Source organism: Schistocerca nitens, chromosome 7, assembly GCF_023898315.1.
Source record: "Schistocerca nitens isolate TAMUIC-IGC-003100 chromosome 7, iqSchNite1.1, whole genome shotgun sequence".
NCBI lineage: Eukaryota > Metazoa > Arthropoda > Insecta > Orthoptera > Acrididae > Schistocerca > Schistocerca nitens.
The window spans coordinates 549435796-549451434 of record NC_064620.1 but is presented as its reverse complement, the minus strand read 5'-3'; positions in this window follow the sequence as shown (position 1 = coordinate 549451434).

Sequence of the window (15639 nt, the reverse complement as noted above, 5' to 3'; positions counted from 1 at the left end):
GTTCCTAATCCATTACATACGGAAACATTTATCTTCGTCCTTCCTGCATTCACAGTGCCAGATTTGCACCTGATGGCCAAAACTAGAACTAACATTTTAAAAGTCCCATAGTGCTCAGAGCAATTTGCACCAAGTTTCGCCGACACTGTACCTCCATGAGTAGCTGCGCATTGATTACAGCTATCCGGTATTTATGCCCCAAGTTCAGCCGTCAGCTCATTACATCAGTGGCGTGCCTTCTTCTGGCGCAGTTTCCGTGCCAGTCAGCAGTCAGATGTGCAACCAAGCAGCTAACGCTTCACCGAACTGATCGATCAGCTAGGTGAAGCTGCTGGTCTACGACCCGTCAGCTAGCCTTGATGATCACACGCCTAGCCCTGGTGACACCAGACTTCCTCAGCCGGCCGCTGTGGTCGAGAGGTTCTAGGCGCTTCAGTCCGGAACCGCGCTGCTGCTACGATCGCAGGTTCGAATCCTGACTCGGGCATCGATGTGTGTGATGTCCTTAGGTTAGTTAGGTTTAAGTAGTTCTAAGACTATGGGACTGATGACATCAGATGTTAAGTCCCATAGTGTTTAGATTTGAACCATTTGAACCAGATTTCCTCCTAGGAGACGCGTTTCATTCTGGGCCATACGGCTGACGATCTAATCAGTTTTCGAGAGTCTTTGGTTCGATTCGGGGCTTTTGTACTTCCCTGCCAGCCGTCTTCGGCAGCGTGCAGGGTATACCAATCCAACGGCAAGCCCGTTGTACCGTTGAGCTGTCGCCAGATTTACCTCAATAAGGCCTCCGTCACTGTCAGCTGTTGTAACGCTGTTGGAAGGAATTTCGGGCTTGTAGCCGGTCATCGTCAACTACGACCTAAGGCATTTCGATTGGGCACCTGTCAGTCACCCTCAGGCGAACCATCGATGACTGCCGAATATGTCCTCTGTTCCGCAATACATAGGGCGCCAAAAATGTCGAATGAATTGCGATATGATAGTATCCATCAAAACGAAAAAAAAAAACACTAGCTGCAAAATGAGCACCTGAAGAGATATGAGCACTTGTTCATCTTTGTTAGTGTGATCTCTGCTACTGGACAAATGCTCATAGTCCTTAACGTAGAATCCATATTTACTGGACATTTTTTCTTTTGTTTTGGTCCATACCACATCTTCCCAAATCATAGAAACCAAAGAGCTTGCAGTAGAAGTGATGTGTTCCACAATATCGAAGATAAACAAGTGCTCATTGCTCTTAAGCTATGTGCCGGCCGCTGTGGGCGAGCGGTTCTAGGTACTTCAGTCTGGAACCGCGCGACCACTAACATTGCAGGTTCGAATCCTGCCTCGGGCATCGATGTGTGTGATGTCCTTAGGTTAGTTAGGTTTAAGTAGTTCTAATTTCTAGGGGACTGATGACCTCAGATCTTAAGTCCCATAGTGCTCAGAGCCATTTGAACCATTTTTTCTTAAGCTATGTGTTTCAGGACCTATGATTACAATATACTTTTCCCTTATTTTGGTGGGCACTACCACCTGCCAAAATATTCTAGACTTTTCCCTAACACCCTGTGTATCACGCTGTGAGTACTCGAAGCTTGTGTCGAAATCAAGTTGATAGACGGAACCCACTACCCGGAGTCAGCGCCTCTGCTAGTGGAACAACTGTTCTCGATACTGCCGTTCGCTGCTGTCGTCGGCGCACTGGGCAGTCTTCGACTTGGGCAAATCATCGAGATTATAATTTATAGAATTCCACACGTTATCAAACTGGTATCCGCTGTCACTGTTCAGCAGATTTTCAGCCGTCGTTATTTCCGTGTATTCTATAATAATGAAAGCTGACGGCCTTGCTGTAGTGGCAACACCGGTTCCCGACAGATCAACGGTCTGTCCAGCGCTGTTGGCAAGAGGGACGCACTCAACCCTTCTGTGGCAAAACTGAGGAGCTACTTGATTGAGAAGTAGCGACTCCGGTCTCTTAAACTGATATACGGCCGGGAGAGCGGTGTGCTGATCACAAGACCCTCCATATGCGCATTCCGCGACGACTGTTGGCTGAGAATGACATGGAGGCCGGTCAGTACCGTTGGGCCTTCGTGGCCTGTTCGGGAGGAGTTTAGTTTAGTTTAGTCTTTGATAATGAAGTCAAAAAAAGATATTACAGTGGCCGACAGCATTATTTTATCATACTCGAGTGAATGGCCGATGGAGATGCAATGTTCAGGCATAACAAACTCAGTATCTTTTGGGTTTTGGTTTGTACTGGACTGCGCCACATGATGTAGGGGCTCGTGGTCGTGCGGTAGCGTTCTCGCATCCCACGCCCTGGTTCCCGGGTTCGATTCCCGGCGGGGTCAGGGATTTTCTCTGCCTCGTGATGACTGGGTGTTGTGTGATGTCCTTAGGTTAGTTAGGTTTAAGTAGTTCTAAGTTCTAGGGGACTGATGACCACAGATGTTAAGTCCCATAGTGCTCAGAGCCATTTGAACCAGTTGATGTAGGGAGTTTAGTTTAGTTTAGTCTTAGATAATGACGTCAAAAAAAGATATTACAGTGGCCGACAGTTTTATTTTATCATACTCGAGTGAATGTCCGATGGAGATGCAATGTTCAGGCATAACAAACTCGCTATCTTTTGGGTTTTGGTTTGTATTGGAACTGCGCCACAAGATGTAAGGAGTTTAGTTTAGTTTAGTCTTTGATAATGAAGTCAAAAAAAGATATTACAGTGGCTGACAGCATTATTTTATCATACTCGATTGAATGGCAGATGGAGATGCAATGTTCAGGCATAACAAACTCAGTATCTTTTGGGTTTTGGTTTGTACTGGACTCCGCCGCATGATGTAATAATGTGGGTTGTCAATTTAGGGACCAAAAGGATTAGATATTTTTTTAAATGCCTTTCGATCATCCTTTGTTTTATTATAAATTTATAGAACACCTCGTTGTGTTTTTAAAGGCTTGAAAGAAATTTGCCTTCTTGGATATTTCTATGTCCTGTATCTCATGTACCCATCGCTATAAAATACCAGTAAAATCTATTATATTTTACTGGTAATCCTTCAAAATACCAGTAAGTTCTTCTATATTTTCTTGGTAATCCTTTCTCACTAAGTGTTGTGACGCCACTAATATGGAATTTTGGTTTCCTTCCGCAGGCCAGTTAGAAGAAGCCTAAATAAAGGTGAAACGCGTCGTTGGGGAATAATAAAAAGTTTAACACTGGAAACAAAACTCCTCGCTTTCTCGTGCCACTCATCTTTCCTAAGGGGAAACCCGGATGAAGAACTACGTAGAATTTTCCCCCTCTGTTGCATCCCTCCGTCAGTAGCTTTCGAAAAGAGGATCCAGGATACGAAATCCGTGGACCCCTTAGTACTCCGGGTTGCTCTACAAAATATCATAAATTGTTACTAAATAATGGCCTGAATATCTCTGTTTTGCCTAGTAAAATATTGTTTTATGTGATGCACCAGTTTAAAATTACAATATACTTTATATTCCTATAACTCTATTTGGAAATTATCCACATTAAAGATTTGATTTTAAAAAAGAATTATAGTTGTTAGGAGTCATATTAATTCGATATTCCGGTTTGACGTAGGTTATATTCTTGTCTGGACAGGTTGATTGTTGTTTGATGTATGATCAATAAAGTGCAAGTTCCTGGTCAAACGCAGTGACCAAGTGGTCTTTTAAATAAACTATTAGTTACAACCGTGTGTTGAAAACTGTATTGAAAACTAAGATCGATCTTCACTGAAATATATACTAAATCCTTGTCGAGCATTAATATTATTATTTCTCTTCTTTTCCCGCCTTTCGCGCATTAAGTATTCCGACACTTTCTGGCCGCAGTTCCACCTATCAACTGGCCGTTCCTCGTCCCTTTTTCCTTTGAGTCTGTATTGGAAGGCCATCTTCAGAATCCTTATTTCTTTGCTTCATTCTAGCTGTTGCTTCCAGTCTTTTCTATATTCATATTTTTTCGTTTGCTACAAATGTATTCCGTTCGGTGGCTAGTGTTGTCATTAGGAAACCCGTCCTACTTAGTGCAACCTCTGAATACCCGTTAGGATATGATTTCAGTTCCCTGAACATAGCTAGAAGTTTGCTCTTTATAACACAGGTTTCACTGCCGTATAGTGAACAAGTAAGTCATCACTTTGTGCAATTTCATTTTTGTGTCTCTCCGTATAGTTTTAATTGTTTAACTGATAATGCCACAGGTGATCTCTGTGTCTGTAATTTAGTATCTACACACTTATCATGAAAGTAATATAGCTTCCTAGGTAACTGAAGTGCTGAACCTGTCCCAAAATTTGATCTTCTGTTAAAGTTTTGTTTTATCCCGGGTATTTCCCACGTTACGACATTTTTTTAATTTTAGACAATGTAAAATGGTGCAAGATGTTCGAAATTCGGAGGGAAATAGGGTAAGCTGTAAGGAGAGACGGTTAATATACAACATGCACAAGAGCCGAGAGGAAATAATAAGAGTGGACGACCAATAATGAAGTACTCGAATTAAAAAGGGTGTAAGAATAGGATGTAGTATTTCGGCCCCACTGTTCGAGCTGTAGATCGAAGAAGCAACGATTAAAATAAAAGAAAGGTTCAGGAGTGGGATTAAAATCCAAGGTGAAAGGTTATCAAAGATACGATTCGCTGACGATACTGCTACCCTGAGTGAAAGTGAAGAAGAATTACCTGATTTCCTGAATGGAATGGACAATTTAAAGAGTACAGAATATGGATTGAGAGTACATCGAAAAAAAAGACGTAAGTAATGAGAAGTAGCATAAATGAGATCAACGAGGAACTTAACATCAGGATTGATGGTCACGAAGTTGTTAAGGAATTCTGCTACCTCGACAGCAAAATAACCAATGACGGACGGAGCAAGGAGGACATCAAAAGCAGTGTAGCACTGGCAAAAACGTTATTCCTGGTCAAGAGAGGTCTACTAATATCAAATGTAGGCCTTAATTTCTGAGACTACGTTTGGAGGACAGTATTGTGTGGTAGTGAAACATGGACTGTGGGAAAACCGGAACAGAAGAGAATCGAAGCATTTGAGATGTGGTGCTACAGACGAATGTTGAAAATAAGGTGGGCTGATCAGATAAGGAATGAGGAGATTCTGCGCAGAATCTGAGAGGAAAGGAATATGTGGAAAACATTGATAAGGAGAAGGGACAGGGTAATATGACATCTGGTAAGACATGAGGGAATGACTTCCATGGTGCTGGAGGGAGCTGTAGAGGGCAAAAACTGCAGAGGAAGACAGAGACTGGAATACATCCAGCAAATAATTGAGGACGTAGGTTGCAAGTGCTACTCTGAGATGAAGAGACTGCACAGGAGAGGAATTCGTGGCGGGTTACATCAAACCAGTGAGAAGATCGATGACCACAAAAAAAAAAATCCTTCTAGTGAGCTATATTTCGATTTTCGGATGGGGTCATTTATATGAATATTTAATAAAATGCACCCTTGTTTCCACATTGGTTTATCAAACTCTTTTCCCCGATGTTATGTTATTGGAGACGTCAGGTGTAATTTAATTTCATTATACAGGCGCTTTTTAAAGTTTATTAAGTGATTTTGGTAGCCAAGTATTGCTGTTATTTATCCAGGGGCTTTATTTATGCCTCCTGTCAAATGGTTTTCCAAAATCCGTGAAAACCAGGTAGGTTGGTTAACTAAACTCTCTTACTTTCTGTATTATTTATCGCTCGGTAAATATTTTATCGCTACCCGACCTTACACTTTCGATATACTTATATGGATATGGTGTCTGTTCTTCCGGACATGTCCAAAAGAACAGACACCATATCCATATAAGTATATAGTTCTGGCAATACCGGCCATGACATTCTTCATCTGTGCGGATGCACACATATTACCTGAACTCTTACGGGACTTGGTAAGAATGTCTTCGACAAGTAATGAGTGTGCTGAGTAGGGACACTACGAATGTAGTGGTTGGACATATAAGGTGAGAATGTGGGTCTCGCGGGAGGCGTGAGCGAGATAGTCCCTGCAGTCGCAATATTCTTTGCACACGCCGTGGCTCAGATGGATAGATCATCTACCATGTAAGCAAGATCCCGGGTTCGAGTCCTGGTCGGGACACACATTTCCACCTGTCCCCATTAATATATATCAACGCCCGTCAGCAGCTGAAGGTGTTAATATATGATTCTAATTTCGTTCCTCTATTGAAGTCGGTTTAAGTTCTAGAGGTAATACTTATGTAACAATCTTTCATCTACTATTAAATACATCTAAATTTATTCTATAGGCTGTGTTTACGATTTTGATGCCTCCATACTCTGAAGCTTGGCAGAAAACCCCTATTTTTAAACAGCGACACCACTTTTGTAGTAAACCATGCTTTCAAAATTTTAGTGTTTAGTCAACAGGTATTGATCACATACAAAATTCTAAACATAAGCGGTAACACAGAATCAGCTGTATATTAATCACGTCAGCTTTTGGCGTTTCTTGCATTTTTGTTTTTAATTACATCTTCCATACTTTGTATTCAAATTAAATCTGTGTTAACACAGTCAGTTATTTTTTCGTAATGACTACTTGCCTTGAGTTACACCAAAAAATTCTATTGTTCATGAATTATTAAATTTACTTGTGGTAAATTTTTCACAGACGTATTTAAGTGTTTTAATAATTTGAAAGCGAAGTCTTTTCTGCCATACATACGTGTTCTACAAATTTATCCCACCGATTTAAGTGAGCATTTTTATTAGAGATTTTGGTGTATTTGTCATCAGTGTATGGCTTTCTCTTGCTTGAACGTTAAGTTATTGCAGAAAATATTCGTATGCCCATTGTTAATTTTTAATTCTTTCCTCAGTTTCTTTATGACAAATTTTCAGTATTTTATTGCTTTGCTATTTAATTTGTCTTACAACGGGTTCATCTTCTGCTTTATTTATACAGTATTCGATCCTAAGTTCATAAGTTCATATCATTTTGTATAGATATGTTTACTAAGAAAAACCTTTGTTGCTAGCTCTGAAGTTGAAGGATCCTTGACTACCTTACATTAAAATTATTTGATTTTTCTTTGTCTGTTGACGATGAAACCTAGAGTGTTTTTTTTTTTTAGGAACTGGTTATTGCGGAGAGAATCACGTGCACACTGGTTGGCTTGCTATTCCCACGAAGAATGTAGCAGATAATGACGCAGGCTGGATCTGAGAAAGCAACGCGAGCCGGAACGTCCGCAGTCTAGCTTCGTTTCTTCCGCCCAGCTTGCTTGCTGCCGTGTCCCAGGGAATTAAGGCGCTCATCCGAGGAGGCACTGGCCGGGCTGAGGGCTGGAAGGCAAGACCAGAGGAGAGGTCGGAAATCGATGTCTACTGGGGCCGCCGGGCGGATTAATGGCCACTGAGGCACAGCGGGGGCGTCCGCCCGCCTGCGTCACGGGGCCGGTAATTGTTGCGGAAGGCACTCGGTCGCCAACCCTGTGGAAGGCCCTGAGGCTTGCTGAATCCAGGCTCTTCTGCGGGTCAACGGTTGGTCACCGTGACAACGGCGAGGTGCAGTCGCAGGAACTAAAATATGGAACCGACGTCATTTCCTGAGGAAACCAACCCACGAGCAGCACACTGAAGAAATACAAGGAAGCGAATGATATAATTGGAAATTTGTGGTAAGTTCTTATGGGACCAAAATGCTGAGGTCAACGGTCCCTAAGCTTAAACACTACTTAATCTGACTTACACTAAGGACAACGCCCGAGGGAGGACCTGAACCTGCGACGGGGGAAGCCGCGCGAACCATGACAAGATGCCTAAGACCGTGCAGCTTCCCCGCGCGAGGAAGTGACTGAAATAATGCAGAAGAAAGACAGCATACCCAGAATAGGAAGTTCTACTCGATGTGCAACATCATCCAGAAGTCCGTTAGCATTTGAAATCGCACCAATTCAGGGAATAACATAGGTAGAGAGGTAAAAAGTGGCACACTTGACATAGCGTTTTATTTAAACCGACAATGAGTGCAAAAACTGGCCACCAGATGGCGCTGTACAGCAGCACGTTATTGACATCGCATGAGATGCTTATAAGAAATAAGTTGTAATGAGAGAGGAAGTCAGATGCGCCAACACTCGCAGCGCGTTGACACTACCAGAAAAAGCACTATTAGTGACGCTTTACTTCCATTATGGGGAATCCACTACTGCATCTTTGCCATGCTATCGCCATAAAATTGGTATTCGAATGGGCGAAGGTCCTCCGAGAAGTGTCACTGTAAAGAAAATGATCACGAAGTTCGCAACCATGGGTTGTTTAGAGGATCGGCCCCTTAGTGGTCAACCTGACACAAGTCCTTCTGTTGCTCGGACAGGTCAGGAAGAAATTCAGACTTTGGTGGATTCATCTCCGCGTGGTGAAGTTAGCACTCGTGAAGTCGGATGTCGCATCGGCATTTCACAACATTCTTGGTGTGGGTACTTGAAGAAATGGAGGAAGATGAAGGATGGTTGTCTAACGCGTTGTGAACTGATGAAGCCCATTTCACACTTCGAGGGTGTGTCAGCACCCATAACTGCAGGATCTGGGCTACTCAAAATCCCAGAACTGTCGTGGAAACCCCATTACATGACGACAAATCATGGTCTGGTGTGGATTTACCACATAGTTCTGCGATGAAAAGCGGGGGGTTGCTTTTGAAATTGTCAGCGCGACGGGTGCGAGATACGCCGGTATGTTAAAGAATCACATCATCCTTAACCTCGCAGATAAATACCTCCCGGAAGGTACGACTTTTATGGACGATGGCGCATCACCGCATTTTCCTACACTTATGAAAAATCTCTTGCACACATCGTTTGGTGAAGGTCCCGTGTTGAGCCGCCACTTCCGCGCTTGATCTCACATATCTCGAGACCTCTTTTTTTTTTTTTTTTTTTTTTTTTTTTTTTTTTTGTCATCACTCTACTGACTGGTTTGATGCGGCCCGCCACGAATTCCTTTCCTGTGCTAACCTCTTCATCTCAGAGTAGCACTTGCAACCTACGTCCTCAATTATTTGCTTGACGTATTCCAATCTCTGTCTTCCTCTACAGTTTTTGCCCTCCACAGCTCCCTCTAGTACCATGGAAGTCATTCCCTCATGTCTTAGCAGATGTCCTATCATCCTGTCCCTTCTCCTTATCAGTGTTTTCCACATATTCCTTTCCTCTCCGATTCTGCGTAGAACCTCCTCATTCCTTACCTTATCAGTCCACCTAATTTTCAACATCCGTCTATAGCACCACATCTCAAATGTTTCGATTCTCTTCTTTTCCGGTTTTCCCACAGTCCATGTTTCACTACCATACAATGCTGTACTCCAGACGTACATCCTCAGAAATTTCTTCCTCAAATTAAGGCCGGTATTTGATATTAGTAGACTTCTCTTGGCCAGAAATGCCTTTTTTGCCATAGCGAGCCTGCTTTTGATTTCCTCCTTCCTCCGTCCGTCATTGGTTCAAAAATGGTTCAAATGGCTCTGAGCACTATGGGACTTAACTTCTGAGGTCATCAGTCGCCTAGAACTTAGAACTAATTAAACCTAACTAACCTAAGGACATCACACACATCCATGCCCGAGGCAGGATTCGAACCTGCGACCGTAGCGGTCACGCGGTTCCAAACTGACGCGCTTAGAACCGCACGGCCACACCGGCCGGCTCCGTCATTGGTTATTTTACTGCCTAGGTAGCAGAATTCCTTAACTTCATTGACTTCGTGACCATCAATCCTGATGTTAAGTTTCTCGCTGTTCTCATTTCTACTACTTCTCATTACCTTCGTCTTTCTCCGATTTACTCAAAAATGGCTCTGAGCACTATGCGACTTAAATTCTGAGGTCATCAGTCGCCTAGAACTTAGAACTAATTAAACCTAACTAACCTAAGGACATCACACACATCCATGCCCGAGGCAGGATTCGAACCTGCGACCGTAGCGGTCGCTCGGCTCCAGACTGTTGCGCCCAGAACAGCACGGCCACTCCGGCCGGCCGATTTACTCTCAAACCATACTGTGTACTCATCAGACTGTTCATTCCGTTCAGCAGATCATTTAATTCTTCTTCACTTTCACTCAGGATAGCAATGTCATCAGCGAATCGTATCATTGATATCCTTTCACCTTCTATTTTAATTCCACTCCTGAACCTTTCTTTTATTTCCATCATTGCTTCCTCGATGTACAGATTGAAGAGTAGGGGCGAAAGGCTACAGCCTTGTCTTACACCCTTCTTAATACGAGCACTTCGCTCTTGATCGTCCACTCTTATTATTGCCTCTTGGTTGTTGTACATATTGTATACGATCCGTCTCTCCCTATAGCTTACACCTACTTTTTTCAGAATCTCGAACAGCTTGCATCATTTTATATTGTCGAACGCTTTTTCCAGGTCGACAAATCCTATGAAAGTGTCTAGATTTTTCTTTAGCCTTGCTTCCATTATTAGCCGTAACGTCAGAATTGCCTCTCTCGTCCCTTTACTTTTCCTAAAGCCAAACTGATCGTCACCTAGCGCATTCTCAATTTTCTTTTCAATTCTTCTGTATATTATTCTTGTAAGCAGCTTCGATGCATGAGCTGTTAAGCTTATTGTGCGATAATTCTCGCACTTGTCAGCTCTTGCTGTCTTCGGAATTGTGTGGATGATGCTTTTCCGAAAGTCTGATGATATGTCGCCAGACTCATATATTCTACACACCAACGTGAATAGTCGTTTTGTTGCCACTTCCCCCAATGATTTTAGAAATTCTGGTGGAATGTTATCTATCCCGTCTGCCTTATTTGACCGTAAGTCCCCCAACGCTCTTTTAAATTCCGATTCTAATACTGGATTCCCTATCTCTTCTAAATCGACTCCTGTTTCTTCTTCTATCACATCAGACATCAGACAAATCTTTCAATGTATTCTTTCCACCTATCTGCTCTCTCCTCTGCATTTAACAGTGGAATTCCCGTTGCACTCTTAATGTTACCACCGTTGCTTTTAATGTCACCAAAGGTTGTTTTGACTTTCCTGTATGCTGAGTCTGTCCTTCCGACAATCATATCTTTTTCGATGTCTTCACATTTTTCCTGCAGCCATGTCTTCTTAGCTTCCCTGCACTTCCTATTTATTTCATTCCTCAGCGACTTGTATTTCTGTATTCGTGATTTTCCCGGAACATGTTTGTACTTCCTGCTTTCATTAATCAACTGAAGTATTTCTTCTATTACCCATGGTTTCTTCGCAGCTACCTTCTTTGTACCTATGTTTTCCTTCCCAACTTCTGTGATGGCCCTTTTTAGAGATGTCCATTCCTCTTCAACTGTACTGCCTACTGCGCTATTCCTTATTGCTGTATCTATAGCGTTAGAGAACTTCAAACGTATCTCGTCATTCCTTAATACTTCCGTATCCAACTTCTTTGCGTATTGATTCTTCCTGACTAATGTCTTGAACTTCAGCCTACTCTTCATCACTACTATATTGTGATCTGAGTCTATATCTGCTCCAGGGTACGCCTTACAATCCAGTATCTGATTTCGGAATCTCTGTCTGACCATGATGTAATCTAATTGAAATCTTCCCTTATCTTCCGGTCTTTACCAAGTGTACCTCCTCCTCTTGTGATTCTTGAACAGGGTATTCGCTATTACTAGCTGAAACTTGTTACAGAACTCAATTAATCGTTCTCCTCTTTCATTCCTTGTAACAAGCCCATATTCTCCTGTAACCTTTTCTTCTACTCCTTCCCCTACAACTGCATTCCAGTCGCCCATGACTATTAGATTTTCGTCCCCCTTTACGTACTGCATTACCCTTTCAATATCCTCATACACTTTCTCTATCTGTTCATCTTCAGCTTGCGACGTCGGCATGTATACCTGAACTATCGTTGTCGGTGTTGGTCTGCTGTCGATTCTGATTAGAACAACCCGGTCACTGAACTGTTCACAGTAACACACCCTTTGCCCTACCTTCCTATTCATAACGAATCCTACACCTGTTGTACCATTTTCTGCTGCTGTTGATATTACCCGATACTCATCTGATCAGAAATCCTTGTCTTCCTTCCACTTCATTTCACTGACTCCTACTATATCTAGATTGAGCCTTTGCATTTCCCTTTTCAGATTTTCTAGTGTCCCTACCACGTTCAAGCTTCTGACATTCCACGCCCCGACTCATAGAACGTTATCCTTTCGTTGATAATTCAATCTTTTTCTCATGGTAACCTCCCCCTTGGCAGTCCCCTCCCGGAGATCCGAATGGGGGACTATTCCGGAATCTTTTGCCAATGGAGAGATCATCATGACACTTCTTCAATTACAGGCCACATGTCCTGTGGATACACGTTACGTGCCTTTAATGCAGTGGTTTCCATTGCCTTCTGCACCCTCATGTCGTTGATCATTGCTGATTCTTCCGCCTTTAGGGGCAATTTCCCACCCCTAGGACAAGAGAGTGCCCTGAACTTCTATCCGCTCTTCCGCCCTCTTTGACAAGGCCGTTGGCAGAATGAGGCTGACTTCTTATGCCGGAAGTCTTCGGCCGCCAATGCTGATTTTTTATCAAAATTTAGGCAGTGGCGGGGATCGAACCCGGGACCGAAGACGTTTTTGGTTATGAATCAAAGACGCTACCCCTAGACCACGGGTAAACTTCGAGACCTCTGTCTGTGTGATTACTGGTTGTGGGATTATCCGAAGTCGCAAGTCTTCCGCGATCGTCCGACGTCATTAGGAATGCTAAAAGAGCACATCCTGCGGCAGTTTGTCACCATATGTACTGATATGCGGCAAACTGTTGTTCACAATAGCGTACCTGGACTACTGGTATTGTTGATGAATGATGGCCAACGTGTTGAGGACTTGCTAAAAGATCATCGTCTTTGCTAACAATCAGCTGTTATGGTAACTTCTGCTGTTATATATTGCAGCTTTTTAGACTTCAATAAAACCCAATGAGGTTTCAAGCATGCATGTGAATTTGTATCTTTCTACCTACATTATTCCGTGAAGTATTGGTTTTCCAAATGTTGACGGCGGTGAAGGAGGGTGAGCGGACCAACTGAGTGTGTGCGTTCAGAGCAGAGCTTGGCCGCGTGTACGATACCGGCGTCGGTTCCTATGCAAATGTGCGGAAAGGAGGCGAAGTGTGGAGCTGTACATCGAGCGAAGGAATCATCGGGTCACGGGGCGCGGCCAAATGAAAATTGATATGTACCAGTTTCCTACTCACGAAAATGAACTTAACTAGGTAAGCACATTCTCAAAACATTGCCTGTTGCTGTGCGCTGGTGTCATAGAGCTGACTTTAACATACCGCACAGCCTATTTAGTGCAAATGGCCTTGCAGCAGTGGTAACACCGGTTCCCGGCAGATCACCGAGGTTAAGCGCTGTCGGGCTGGGCTAGCACTTGGATGGGTGACCATCCGGTCTGCCGAGCGCTGTTGGCAAGCGGAGTGCATTCAGCCCTTCTGTGGCAAATTGAGGAGTTACTTGATTGGGATGTAGCGGCTCCGGTCTCGGAAACTGATATACGGCCGGGAGAGCGGTGTGCTGACCACATGCCCCTCCATATCCGCATCCAGTGACGCCAATAGTTTGAGGATGACACGGCGGACGGTCGGTGCCGTTGGGCCTTCATAGCCTGTTCCGGAGGAGTTTAGTTTAGTTTTCACAGCCTGTTTAGTGCTATTTGCCAGCATTTCACTTCCCATGGTGCTGTAGTCGTTGTCTTACTTGGTGTATGTTACTGGTTCCGAAAAGCTTGAAAGGAGTTGATTATTCATTGTTTGCTGTGAAACTGCTTCCACCCGCTAATCTCTTCTTGCTATCACGGGTTGGAATTAATTGTTATCTGCTCTTGGTTTAAACTGGCTGTGTATTCATTTGAGTACTGGGGCGTATGGGGAGAACAGACAAGAGAGGTACAGCTGGTATGACGTTGCCTCACTGTGTGTGTCCAGTTTTAAGATCTTTATCATGCGAATAATCTAGCTTGTTCTAGTCGATGCTGCACCTTTGTTTGCTTTTATTTCGTGAGCTTTCCGTCATCAGCACTGTCTGTTGCAACTTTCATCCTCTTTTTATTTTTACTCTTGCTCTAGGTTTGCCAGGATTGTTGTTGGTTATTACTCAAGAGATAATAGCTATTGGGATTAGATGCAAACACATAGTTTTTATTTATACTTATTTGTAAAATTTAAATTATTCATTAGTATCAAGGAAGCATTTATATATATTTCTGGGCACAGGCAATGAAATGTAGTTTGTGGAACTTTAAAGATCCGCCTGCTTTTGTGAACTGCTTACTGTGCATTTGTTAAATTGTTGTTGTTTTTGTGGTCTTCTGTCCTGAGACTGGTTTAATGCAGCTCTCCATGCTACTCTATCCTGTGCAAGCTTCTTCATCTCCCAGTACCTACTGCAACCTACATCCTTCTGAATCTGCTTCGTGTATTCATCTCTTGGTCTCCCTCTACGATTTTTACTCTCTACGCTGCCCTCAAATACTAAACTGGTGATCCCTTGATGCCTCAGAACATGTCCTACCGCCGGCCGGTGTGGCCGAGCGGTTCTAGGCGCTTCAGTCTGGAACCGCGTGACCGCTACGGTCGCAGGTTCGAATCCTGCCTCGGGCATGGATGTGTGTGATGTCCTTAGGTTAGTTAGGTTTAAGTAGTTCTAAGTTCTAGGGGACTGATGACCTCAGATGTTAAGTCCCATAGTGCTCAGAGCCATTTGAACCATTTGAGCCATGTCCTACCAACCGATCCCTTCTTCTAGTCAAGTTGTGCCACAAACTTCTCTTCTCCCCAATCCTATTCAATACCTCCTCATTAGTTATATGATCTATGTTGTGTCGATTCCCTAAGGTCTCGACACAATGAGTGGCTAGGTGCACGCGAAACTAACGCAGACGGGCGTAAATTCTGAAACAGGAGACTGGATGAAAACTATAAAGAAAAGAAGAGAGATTTTAATATACTTAACTTTAATGTAGTCTTGTTCTTGTTGAAATACATCTCTTGCATAGTAGTAAGCGATTAGCACAGATACACTGGCGCCTTGCTAGGTAGTAGCGATGGACTAGCTGAAGGCTATTTAATCTGTCTCTCGGCAAATGAGAGGAAGACGTGATACGTCTTGTCGCAAGCTATGTCGTCCGTACAACTGGGGCGAGGTCATGTCCGTGTCTTGTGACCTGCCATGTGGTGGCGCTAGGTTTGCGATTACACAGTGGCGACACGCGGGTCCGACATGTACTACAGGACCGCGGCCGATTTAAGTTACCACCTAGCAAGTGTGGTGTCTAGCGGTGACACCACAATCTACCCATCTAATCTTCAGCATTCTCCTGTAGCACCACATTTCGAAAGCTTCTATTCTCTTCTTGTCCAAACTAGTTCTCGTCCGTGTTTCACTTCCATACATGGTTACACTCCATATAAATACTTTCAGAAAAGACTTCCTGACACTTAAATCTATACTCGATGTAAACAAATTTCTCTTCTTCATAAATGCTTTCCTTAACATTGCAGTCCACATTTTATATCTTCTCTTCTTCGACCATCATCAGTTACTTTGCTGCCCACATAGGAAAACAC